The sequence below is a fragment of the Schistocerca nitens genome, chromosome 8 (assembly GCF_023898315.1).
Source record: "Schistocerca nitens isolate TAMUIC-IGC-003100 chromosome 8, iqSchNite1.1, whole genome shotgun sequence".
In the NCBI taxonomy this organism is placed as follows: Eukaryota; Metazoa; Arthropoda; class Insecta; order Orthoptera; family Acrididae; genus Schistocerca; species Schistocerca nitens.
This window is the reverse complement of record NC_064621.1, coordinates 75,614,451-75,628,095: the sequence shown is the minus strand read 5'-3', so window position 1 is coordinate 75,628,095 and position 13,645 is coordinate 75,614,451.

The window sequence follows — 13,645 nt, the reverse complement described above, 5'->3', positions numbered from 1 at the left end:
CCAGTCGCAGATCTGGTCCGATGTTCGGTAAGCTCGTATTTTTCATTAAACGGTAGTGTGAACGCCTTCCTGAAGTCAAGGAACACGGCACCAACCCGTCCGCAGTGGTCTACAGCGCAATAAATCTCATGGAGGAACAGAGCGAACCGAGTTTCACAAGAATCCATGTTGATTTTTATAGAGGAAGTTTTCCTTCTCCAAAAACACAGACTTGTTCTATAAGTCTATAACAGACTGACGTCAACGATATCGGCCGGTAATTATGTGCATCTGTCCTACAACACTTCTTGAAAACGGGAATGACTGATTTTTTCCAGTCATTGTGTCTCCTTCGGTGCTCCAGCAAACAACGATAAACTGCTGCTAGAACCGAAGCAAGTTCTTTCGCTTGATCTGTCTACAATCTAACAGGTATCTTTCCACTACTGAGCGACGTAGTTGCTTTTCTATTCCTCGGTCGCTTATCTCAGTATCTGCCACTTCGACATTCGTACCATGACTGAAAGTGGGACAGTATTATAATCTTACGCGGTGAAATAATTTCGGAATAGCGAATTCATTGTCCCGGTCTTCTCTGTCTGTTACCTTCCGTTTCGATGCCCGTACGATCACTGAGGGAATGAAGAAAATACTTGGAACTGCTTTTTGATTCTAGTTCTAAGGGTTTTCTCTTGAATCTGTGACGAAGCACCCTTTGTTTATGGTGGGTCTTTCCAATCCATTAAGACCTTCCTTGGAACATGCTTCTTTAAGGCATATTGAACGATGATTTTCAATTTTTCTCATTTGTCCTACACATCTTCGTCCTCGAAACTGAATATTTGAAGCTGACTACTCTGATAGCCTGCGATTTGTTTCCCGTCATTCTTGCTAAGAGAAAATATTTTCCTATCTTTCTTAACATTGCTTGTAAAACCCGTGGCCAGACTTGCTATCACAGCCTTGTGATCACTGATACGTTCCTCTACGTTAACTGATTCGATAAGTTCAGGTCTGTTTGTTGCTAGGAGATGTTATCTGATGAGTTGGTTCTCTAATTACAAGCTCGATGTAATTTTCGGACAAGACATACAGAATAACGTAAGACATTGAGAATAATGTCACACGAATTCCTGTCTATAGTACCAGCTTTGACAGCATGACACTGCCATTCTATACCCAGCAAGTTGGAATCATCCACTATTACAACGGCATGATAGGCAAATTATAATTCTGCAAGTTCTCTCTGAAACTCTCTACCAGTACAGCTCCTGACTCAGGAGCAGTCTATAAAAGCATCCAATTACCATTTTTGGCCGACCTTTGATGATTAATTTCACACAGATTAATCCACGTTCAGAAACTTTATTGCAATAAACACGTCGTCACCTTTGGCTACTAGCCTATTCTTACGATAAATATTCCAGTCTGAACTTAGGATCTCGTTGCTATTCACTTCCAGTTTCAACCAACTTCCTGTCCTAATACTATCTGAGCATTATAACCTTCAACTAGCAGTATTAATTATGAAACCTTTCCTTCGATGCTCCTGCAGTTCACTAATATCATATTAACCTTTTCTGTATCTAATGTGCGAGAATGAGAATTCTCTGAGATCGCTGTGGCTGACGTAACTTCGATCTCTGATCACAATGTGGCGTTTCTCTGACTTACGAAACCCTCCAGTGCACGCCACACGTACTCCGCTACCCTAGTGGTCGCTTCCTGCGTGTAGCGCACGCCTGACCAATTACGAGGAACCCTACAGTTCTCCACCCGATAGCATAGCGCAATAAATTCAGATCCGATACCGTCGATTACTTCGTTCTGTTCCACAGTATCGACGATCATTATAGAAAAGTTTGTTATCATCATTAGTAAACTTCTTCGACCCACTTGCAATAATAAATGAGAGTTTTGAAAAATATTAGATTCAAATTTTTTTCCTAAAATGGACACATTTTATGGTCTGAGAACACTTCTTAGCCAATTCAACGGTACATTAGTATTTTACACGCATGTCTTTCTCTTTTAAGAACAGTTCAACACTCTTTGGCATGTTTTCTGTAAGTCGTGAGCATCTAGTATCGCTCTTCCTCAACTTCTGATCGACGATTGTCCGTAGATCCCCTATAGGGTTCATATCTGGGCTATTCCCAGCCCATGGAAAAATTTTCACAGTGCTTTCAACTAAGAACTGGGTAACTAACTTAGCTTTATTGCAAAGTGAGTCATGGTGCATGCCATTAGTAAACCAGTGCTTCAGCTGAGGTAAGAACCTCTTTTGAACATTCCTCTACTGAGTTTGATTCATAGTCTCTTCCACAATATAAAGACAGCCTGTCCCCTTTGCCGATATGATACTCCACACCACTACAGATGTGGAATGCTTTACGGTTTTTGCTGTATAAAACTCAGGAAATTTTTGTTCTGCTGTTCTTCGTAGACACTGCCTGATTTATTCATATGTCGAGAATACAGGCTCCTCAGGAAAGCAGATCTGAAAGGAAAGAACAGTTTATTTTAATAAGGCCTACATACTCATATGAACAGCACTGAGTACATGAACATTTAACCCTACGCATTTTTGCTAGATTTTTGTTGAAATTAAAAAATATTTTTAAACAAATTTTCACATATAGAATGCTACTTGGTTTTTATAAAGTTTATTTACCTCGCATCAGCCATCGCTAAACTAGTTTCTGACTTCATGAGCTCATTTCAGTCTCTCTGTATCCATCTCAGGGGTACGTTCTGCTACATACTTCTCCAGATACTTGTTTAAATCTTGAGTGCTAGATCTTCTGCTGTCTTTTCTCGTCTGGACAAGCCTGTGGTGAACTGTCAGGGTGAGTATAATCTTTCGTCTTGTCATGCAGGCCAAGTTTTGCTGCCTTGCAAATGCAGCTAACAGGTTTTTGAAAAATTTATAACCTATTTGCTATAACATACTGTGAATACTGTTTCCCATCAACTACCAAGCTTACATTCACCAATTTTCTTGTCGAAAGGTCATTTATCCGACACATTACCTAAAAAATCTGAAAAATTAGAGAATTACTGTATTAATTATTGGAGATATTTATTTTTAGGTCTAAAACGCAAATTAAATACTCATAGCAACAACTGTGAAATCAGCACCACGATATAAAACAATTTATTGCTTAAACATTGCTGTTAACAATGCTTTCTCCATAGTGGTGTCAAAATGAAGTGAAGGGTTGCCTCATGTATTCAATTCAGTGAAGTTGGCAATGTCATATGGGTGAGTGATTCTAGAGTGAAGGCAACTAGAAAATATCAAATTTCCTGTTTAGAGTTTAATAGTTTTTACACCTCTATATTTAATGGAAGTAGACACCAGTTGATTGCTCACACAGGGTGGTTCGAAAGATTGCGCACAAATTGAAGGGGCTGACGGAGGAGTTGAAATCCAACAACTTATGCTCTCGGTAGTAATTCTGAGGCAATGAAAAGTTTGGAATTTCAGGTACAACAAGGAAAAGGTGAGACAACGTGCACTCAATGAGATCAAGTCAAATAATGAATGAATGCATGTATCAAGACAGTTACACAGAGAAAACTGCAAAACACTGCGTCGTTTGTCAGATACCTCTGTTTTTATGTCTTTGACACAATGTATTTTTCTCAAGGTAATGCCGTTTCGAAACTAATTATGTTATCTATCGATCACGGCGTCATTTATCGTGCAATGACAGATCTGTTACGTACAAAGGTTATGTATTTTTACCCGTAGGATCCACTTCGCCAGCAAAACTTCTACAAAAGTCCCTATTTAAGATTTCATTGTTGCCTCCCGCTCAACCCCCTGAAGGGGCGACAGGGGGTCAACGTTGGCATCGCTGGATAGCATTTTTAAAAATACTGATAACGTATTTTTTCGTTTTTTAATCTGATGCTTTACTTTTTAGATTTCGTTATCTCAAAAGAAAAAAAAAAAACCATGCGAAACGAACATTCCACTTACGCTTCTCGAGTCAGATCTATAACTTTCAATATGCAAAGAAGGGAAGGCAGAAAGGTGGAAGGAGTATATAGAGGGTTTATACAATGGCGATGTGCTTGAGGACAATATTATGGAAATGGAAGAGGATGTAGATGAAGACGAAATGGAAGATAAGATACTGCGTGAAGAGTTTGACAGAGCACTGAAAGACCGGAGTCGAAACAAGGCCCCGGGAGTAGACAACATTCCATTAGAACTACTGATGGCCTTGGGAGAGCCAGTCATGACAAAACTCTACCATCTGGTGAGCAAGATGTATGAGACAGGCGAAATACCCTCAGACTTCAAGAAGAATATAATAATTCCAATCCCAAAGAAGGCAGGTGTTGACAGATGTGAAAATTACCGAACTATCAGTTTAATAAGTCACAGCTGCAAAATACTAACGCGAATTCTTTACAGACGAATGGAAAAACTGGTAGAAGCGGACCTCGGGGAAGATCAGTTTGGATTCCGCAGAAATGTTGGAACACGTGAGGCAATACTAACCTTAAGACTTATCTTAGAAGAAAGGTTAAGGAAAGGCAAACCTACGTTTCTAGCATTTGTAGACTTAGAGAAAGCTTTTGACAACGTTAACTGGAATACTCTCTTTCAAATTCTGAAGGTGGTAGGGGTAAAGTACAGGGAGCGAAAGGCTATTTACAATTTGTACAGAAACCAGATGGCAGTTATAAGAGTCGAGGGGCATGAAAGGGAAGCAGTGGTTGGGAAAGGAGTGAGACAGGGTTGTAGCCATCTCCCCGATGTTATCCAATCTGTATATTGAGCAAGCAGTAAAGGAAGCAAAAGAAAAATTCGGAGTAGGTATTAAAATTCATGGAGAAGAAGTAAAAACTTTGAGGTTCGCCGATGACATTGTAATTCTGTCAGAGACAGCAAAGGACTTGGAAGAGCAGTTGAACGGAATGGACAGTGTCTTGAAAGGAGGATATAAGATGAACATCAACAAAAGCAAAACGAGGATAATGGAATGTAGTCAAATTAAATCGGGTGATGCTGAGGGAATTAGATTAGGAAATGAGACACTTAAAGTAGTAAAGAAGTTTTGCTATTTAGGGAGTAAAATAACTGATGATGGTCGAAGTAGAGAGGATATAAAATGTAGACTGGCAATGGCAAGGAAATCGTTTGTGAAGAAGAGAAATTTGTTAACATCGAGTATAGACTTAAGTGTCAGGAAGTCGTTTCTGAAAGTATTTGTATGGAGTGTAGCCATGTATGGAAGTGAAACATGGACGATAACTAGTTTGGACAAGAAGAGAATAGAAGCTTTCGAAATGTGGTGCTACAGAAGAATGCTGAAGATTAGATGGGTAGATTACATAACTAGTGTGGAGGTGTTGAATAGGATTGGGGAGAAGAGAAGTTTGTTGCACAACTTGACTAGAAGAAGGGATCGGTTGGTAGGACATGTTTTGAGGCATCAAGGGATCATAAATTTAGCATTGGAGGGCAGCGTGGAGGGTAAAAATCGTAGAGGGAGACCAAGAGATGAATACACTATGCAGATTCAGAAGGATGTAGGTTGCAGTAGGTACTGGGAGATGAAGAAGCTTGCACAGGATAGAGTAGCATGGAGAGCTGCATCAAACCAGTCTCAGGACTGAAGACCACAACAACTACAACAATGCAGGGTGTCCATAATTAAAGGTCCAGCTTCAAAACACTGTAGAACGAGAACGACTGATCAAATTGAATAGCATGTTATTGGAGCAGGGGGAAACGTCAAGGAACAAAAATATTTAAGAAAATTGACTAATAGATGGCGGTGTAAGCCTCAGAATATGCACACCGACAGGAGCACGGCACACGACTGTTCCTGGACGCCCACATTGTCTGTCTCCATGAAGGATCGTGAGCTGTTGGTAAAGCTCTTTTACAAGAACGGTGACTGTGTGCCAGTAGCCCTGCAGAAGTCCCGGACACTCAATGCTACGAAAAAAGGAAATTGATTCAATGTCTGCTAAGGATCTAGAGAAAGCGATTACAAAATTCGAAAAGACAATTTCTTAAGGAGTACGATGTAGCAGAGAGAGGAAAGCAGCTGATTCGACATCTGTCGAAGACGCCGCAACATTGCAGGAGGGGTCGAGCAGTGGTGTGCAATCATACAGTGCACGAGGAATTGCCCGAACATTGGACATGTCTGCGAGCGTGCTTCATAAAACCGTACGAAACATTGAAACACGTATGTATTCATTACCAGCGATGGCGAGGCATGACAGGATCTCTGACCAGAGAGTTATTTATCGTTGCTAGTCTGCGCTTGACCGCGCGAGAGTTCAGTAGTGTGTGGCGAGTGGGCAGAGAGAGTAGTCAGTTGGATAGTAGTAGCTGTCTGGTGCAGTTGCATGTAGCGAGTGGACGGTTGTGCTGAGCGGGCGTCGGCATGCGTCGACGGCGTGCTGTTCTTCCGAATCTGGTCAGGATTGTGGTGGACGATGTGTATTATTGTTGAAGGTAATGAAGCAGCATTGCGCTCAGCTAATAACGTATGTTAATTGTAATTAATTTGTTAAAAAAATGATGCCCCAATAATAACCTTTTATAAAGTAACTCATTTAAAGAAAAAGATTCATTTCAATTTAAAGAATATTTCCTATGCATTCCTCCAAGAATCAAAATTAAATGTAGGCCAGCATTGCACGAAGCTATGTTCCGAAAAATAAGAGCAGATATAAATGCAGTTTTACTGAGGTAAGAATTTGTGATTTTTTTTATTCAGAATACAGGACCGAAGGTCAGCGTCGCTGCCCTTATAAGATTTATCAGGTTTAATTATTTGTGTTAAGATGCTACATTCAATTCATGGTTCATTATTTAATTGACATTATTGTGGTTTTTGGTCAATTTTCATCTATCAATTTTGTGGGGAGTTTAAGCTTGGTTCCATTATTATTTAACATAATTTTGTGGGGAGTTAACAATTGGCTCATTATCATTGTTTTACATTTCTGTGGGGAGGTTACAACATCCTGCATTTGCTCTCAATACAGAATCATCCAAGTTCAGGAGTTGCTTCCTGCTGACCTATCAGCAAGACAAACGTTCGCTCTGGAGTTTCTTGCTCACATAGAAGTGGATAATGAATGCCCATGGAGCATTCTATGGACAGAAGAAGCCCACTTTCATCTCCAAGGACATGTCAATACGCAGAATTGCAGAGTATGGGAAACGAAAAATCCTCGCGCACATCAACCGATACGACATCAGTCTGCAGTGGTGACTGAGTGATGCATGTTGACGGCATCGTTTGTTGTAGGGCCATTTTTTTTTAGGAGATGATCCTGCAGGTTCTGTTACCTGTACCGTTACTAGTAAACGCTATGAGAGTCTTTTGCGCAGCAACGTCATTCTAACCGTTCAGCAGCGGGAATGTATGGTCGGGATCATTTTTAGCAAGATGGCGTCCCTTGGCACATTGTACAGCCAGTGCAGGGCATTTCGGAAGTGCTTGACATATCAGCCGTCATTTCCCCATGGCCTGGCCGCCCAGAGCATCTCATCTTAGTCCGTGTGACTCCAGGCTGTGGGGTTATCTGAAAGATGCTGAGTTCAGAGCTCTGGCTACGAACGCAGCTGAATTGAAGGCACGCATTGCGCATAGCACTCTGAAAGTGATCCCCAAAACACTGTGATCTGTTGTGGAACATGCTGTTTCTCTACTTGAACTTCTGGCAGAAAGCGGTGGACAGTATGCTGAACATGTCTCGCGCCAGTCTCACGACAATTCTAAACCGATGTCATTTTGCCCTTTACGCGGTTTTTGGCCCAAAGACAACTCCATGTCATTTTGCGTTTTTTTACGTTGTTTTTGGCCTCAGGACAGTTAAAAGTCGATTATTCCCGTCCACTGTGGTACAACCTCGCCGTGGTGGATGAGCCTACTTAACTGACAGGGCAACAACTGTTGACTGCCGAACTTGTGCAGCCATGCACATTGAACAGTACGGATGTTGTAGTGTGCGCCTAAAACCATGTGTCATTTGTAGCCAACCCCATTTACGTTAAGACTCTTACAGCGCCATCTACTGGTAAAATTTTCATAAATTTCTTTTTCATTTCATAACGTTTTCTCCTGCATCTATAATGTGCTGTTCAAATTCGATGTCAACTCAGCAGCGATTCTCTTTCTACAGCGTTTTGAAACTGGAACTTTAATCATGGACACCCTGTACGTGTACCCACCAGCCGTCTTTGTTTGGCTGTCTTTCCTCGTGCACCGATCCTTCTAATGTCTTCATTCCGGAAGTGGTCTTCTCTGCTACACCCATTGACTCTACATATTGAGAAATCTCATTTGCACAGCGTTCATCCTCCTCATAAGCTATTGCGCCTTTTGCGTGGCAAACCAGGTTTCAGATCTACAGACCATAATAGATGCTGCCATTGGTAAAATTTTATCTGTATGTCTGTAGTTACGTTTTTCCCCCTTTTTTGTAGTGTATTTCTATGGGTTTCACACATTGCGTTAAATGTTACGCTCGTACTATCAATTTCATTGCCCAAATTACGTCCTGCGAGAGCCGAGACGCTGAAAGTGGGTTATTTTGTGTCTAGGAATCCTGCATACTCGGTTGGCAAGACAAACAAACAACTCGTATTAATGAGTTGTATTACAACATGTCAATACAAATACTTAACTTTGATACTGCTACAAAAGTTTTTTAACTAAACTGCAGTGACTGCTGATCTCTTAACTGTGCTACGCAGAGATTGCTAATGATGAGGCTACGATGCGTCAGCTAACAAACTGGCTAACGTTGCAGCTGCTGTCGAAGTGGGCTCCCATCAGTCGAGCGCGGCGCGTGTCTTCTTCACCTAGAGGCACCGCTGCTGTCGCTTTGTTGTCCTGGAGGGGGTCGGTCAGTGTGCGATTGGCTGAACTCTTCTCACAGCCGTCTCTTCTCTGTCTTTTCCGACTGGCGTACCGGCGCTGACTTTACTCCGTAAGAGGTTAGCTGCCGCAGTATTACATTGTTTAATATAATTTTAGTTCTTTTAGGCGATTTTATCTTGAATTCCATAACTTTTGTTTTGTTGGTGGAAATATTCATGTCATATTTAGAAGTTAACAAATTACAGGTGATTAAAGACTCTTCGGAGATTGTCTTCATTTTTTTGAATTGTTGTTTCATCATCAGTGTGTAGCAGAGTATTAAAATATTTTTCCCTGTTCGTCTATAAACTTTGTTTCAAAGCCCTGACTAAATAGATGCTTAGTAGAGAAGGAGATACCCTTTTCTATGTCACTGTGTTGCATTAATTCTCTAGACAAGATATCTCCGACTATAATTTTTGTATCTTTGTAAAGACTTTGTACAGAATTAATTGCATGTGTTGGGAAGTCTCATTTTTCCATGATCTGCCACAGGAGGTGTCTATCGACTTTGTCAAAGCACTTTTCATAATTATCTTCTAACTCGTCTTTACGTCAAACTCTTTCCTTTTGTGTCCCAGTAGTTTAGAAGTAAAAATACTGTCAGTGCAGGATGGTCCTTTTCTAAAGCTTATTCGTTCTTCTAATAACACTGTATCAAAGATTGGGCGCAGTTTATCTTTTAAGAGAATGCTATAGATTTTACAGCCTCCCGTAACGAGACTAATTCGTCTACTGCTGTTTGGGCCACTTCTGTTGCATTCCATGAACATGGAGAAAGTTTTAGTCACATACCACTCCTGAGTTATGTTACCGGCAGTCCACCATAGGCTAATGTGGTGTACCATACGAACCTTCAGTACAGCACCTTCGTATTTAAATAATTCAGCATTCCTTCCATTGGTCCCTGTCGTTCTTCTGATCTTCAGTTTTTGATTTTCTAAATCTAATTCACTTGAATCGGCGGGCTCTACGTTTTTGTTGACTGGGCAATTTTCAGAGCATCCTTCCGCTGCTGAACTGCCAACACTGTGATTTTTATACTGCTGTTCCAATCGTTCTAAAGTGATTATACTTATTTTGGCTGTATCTTTTTCGTTTTGGTTTTTGCGTCTCATTGACGTATATGCTGTTGACTGTCGACTGTGAATGCCATTTTCAGTTTCATTCACGAAACGTTCTCATGATTACAGTTGCTTTTTCCTAGTTACATTTCTAGCTATTTATCTTTTTATGTACACTGAAAACTTCTCAAATGCCAAGATCGCTAAAATCATTCATTCATTTACAAGTTGGTTCGTGAAGATATGCAAATATTTTAATATGTTATTCTACAAGTAAAACTAAAGAAAAAAGTTGTATAAATATAGGTCCACAAATGTTTAGTTGCGGAGTTACGGCTAATAAAAGATTTTGCCTGAAATTTAGCAACTTCGCTAATGTGAGGCCATCGCAAAACTGTTTGAGGTTAAAGTAAAGAACGATTTCCATTATTTTGTTGTTACTGATCTGGTAAATCTAATAAAACCTGTCCCAGACGTGTATCTGCAGTAGTTTTCCAGAACATCCAGAAAATCAAAAAAGTAAATTCGTAAAATTTTTAATTTATTGACTGTTGTTGTTGTGGTCTTCAGTCCTGAGAGTGGTTTGATGCAGCTGTCCATGCTACCCTATCCTGTGCAAGCTTCTTCATCTCCCAGTACTTACTGCAACCTACATCCTTCTGAATCTGCTTAGTGTATTCATCTCTTGGTCTCCCTCTACCATTTTACCCTCCACGCTGCCCTCCAATGCTAAATTTGTGATCCCTTGATGCCTCAGAACATGTCCTACTAACTGGTCCCTTCTTTTTGTCAAGTTGTGCCACAAACTTCTCTTCTCCCCAATTCTATTCAATACTTCATCATTAGATATGTGATCTACCCATCTAATCTTCAGCTATTGACTACTTTGTCCAAATTGTTTTTTAAATTCCAGAGAACTGCACGTAGTTTTCAACAGAAATTGTAGAGAATTTAATTTAGGAAAAATGATGGTAATAACGTTAACTGGAACTGTATGAATTTTTATGGTGGCTTTTTATTATTATTTGTTTTTATTGGGTTTTGAAATTAATATTTAATTGTATATTGTTCTGGCTTTTAAAATGTTTGAACTCAAATGCAAGTCTGAATCATATTAAAATTATCTTAGGCTAAATGAACCGTCAATTAAAGCAAGGAAATTGCTTACTTGAAAAACCATGTAAAAATATTTTTAAGTATTGAAATTGGCATGCAATTACCACCATAATAATTAATGACTGATATTTTTTAGCTAGGCTCCACTACCAGGATTGTCTGTTGGCGGGTACAATTTTGGGACGTAATTTACTCCTAAAAGCTATCGGACTTCGTTTTGTGAAAAGTGAAATGTTAGGTGCAGGTTCTATTCTGAAAGCAAACCAAACATATTACACTGATTGGTGCCGTTAATACGCGTTCATTCACTAACAGACGTCTTCACACAAAGTAAGCCATATTTCACTATCAAATCCATGAAAATAGCTGAGGAGAAAATGTATTATTAGCCGTAAAAACAAACACGATGAAATTAAATAGTTATTATTATGCAAAATGAGCACAAATAACACAATCTCTACGCAACATAGACCAAGCAATATACCTTATGACCGTACCAGACAATGGCTGAAAAGGAAGAGAGAGAACAAAAAAGTCGCGAGTCCTTGTTCGCTTAAATTACGTAGATAATCCAATTACAGAGACATTAATTTCATTGTAATTGCAGTGTCTATTGTCAGCGATAAAATCGTCTCAGCGCTACTGCGCGGAAACACACAGTCACGAAATCCGCTAATACTGGGGGGGGGGGGGGGGGGGGAACCTTACACAGCCCCCAAAATTTTTTAAAGTTTGTCAAGCCTTTGTGAAAAGTTTTAACAGTTTACATCGCTTCATTAACTTTTAGTATTCCGATAGTCCTTTTTTTCATCATTTTATTTGTTTGAGCTGGAGCCCATTTGAGCTTTGCCAGGTACGTAATTTGCCGGAACCTGGCGAAACGACAGGAAAGTCATGGGCATCCAGTTCCTTTTCTCGCATGCAAAGTTTTCTCATAAAATTTACGAATCAGATCATTTAGTACAGTAATCAGGATGAGCAAATTACATCGCTAGGAAAAAAAAACATCAAGGTAGTAATTTACATTTTTGACAGTTACTTGTGATTTGAAATGTTCATATTAAACACTTAGGAATTATCGTATGGGATTTTGTTACAGAAATGCGTGTGATTTTTGAAACAGTTTATAATAATCACTCAGTTGAACATTATTAATTTTTGCTCTACTGTTGCAAAGGCGACGCATTGTAGGGGAAGTCAATCGTGCTGCACCGTTCGCCGTTGCTGTTGTGTAGAGCGGTCACGGCGGCGTGCTCACGATGTTGACAAAATCTGCATGCGTGTGAGCGACGACGATCTGCGTTGTCTACGATGGAGCAAGAAGATTGCGGAGTTCTGGACCGGTTGTGCTCGACGGGATCCAGTCAGCTCAGGATACAGGGATTACATGAAACATTCGTAGATTGGGGCCAGTAATACAATTTTAATACACATTCCCAAAAAAAATTGATTAGTACGTAGTTTAATCACTTGCAACACAAATTTACATCAGTTTGTTCGGTGATAGCAGTGGGTTACATAGTAGTTTTGTGATACAAAAGGTCTAAGTATGCTTTTTGTTCATGCACTTTATTGTCAGTTACTGCACAAACACGTTCATGTTAGTTTCGGTTTCCGTACATGCATTAGTGTCCTGAGAATACCGTACATTACCCATGTTTGCAAAGTGTTTATATCAAAGTTTTCGTTTCTTAAGGGCTTAGCTTCGCGTCGGCGTGTAATAATCACACGTGACGTCACATCCACAAAGTTTTAGCGGTACAGTCTGTTCCACAGTTTATGCCCGATACACATTATCTGAGTTTCAAGTAACAACATATCACTGTGTTTCACTTCAGGGGATCATCACATCGCTTCATTGCTGTCGTCTGGGTGAGTACACAAATTAAGGTCACTTCTCATTAAGAGTGTCGTCCATATTCGACATTAGTGCAAAATGTTTGTATTTATGTCACCAGGCGAAATTGTATTATCACGCATATAACGCACCTGATAACACATATTTCTCTTTGCTCTTGTGTGAAGAGTCCTCCCGTGAAATGCAAATTTACGTGCAGTATTTCACCACTGACAGTTCTATTTGCCATTGACAACTTATTACTCAGCCTCTGTCGGTACGTGTCATGTTACTTACAAATGTGCTCAAAGAAAAATCCCACAGATTTTGTACTCTGTTGTGGGTACTTACTGTATGATTTACATAGTGTTTATGTTCTGTAACTTTCTTTAAAATTCTTCGTGACATTAATTTCGTTGTGTGGCCGTTTACGGTAGTGAAGCCTAGCTTTACAGTATTCTGTCACTATGTAATGCGACTTTAGTCATTACTACTGGAGCTAAGGACATCACCAACTGTTTTTGCCTCACACAAACTGGCGTGTACCGGTGAAATTAGTCGCAAGATTTAGTGCAGAATACAAGTCTGTTTATGGCACGATGTTGCCATTTCCCTACTACCGAACTAAAATCTCAATATTTTTCTTACTTCACTTTAAAAACACGACCCACACTAGCTTGCTGCTTGAGTTTACAAACTTTATGTTAGGCATAAAAAGAAAAATTATTTTACACTACAAA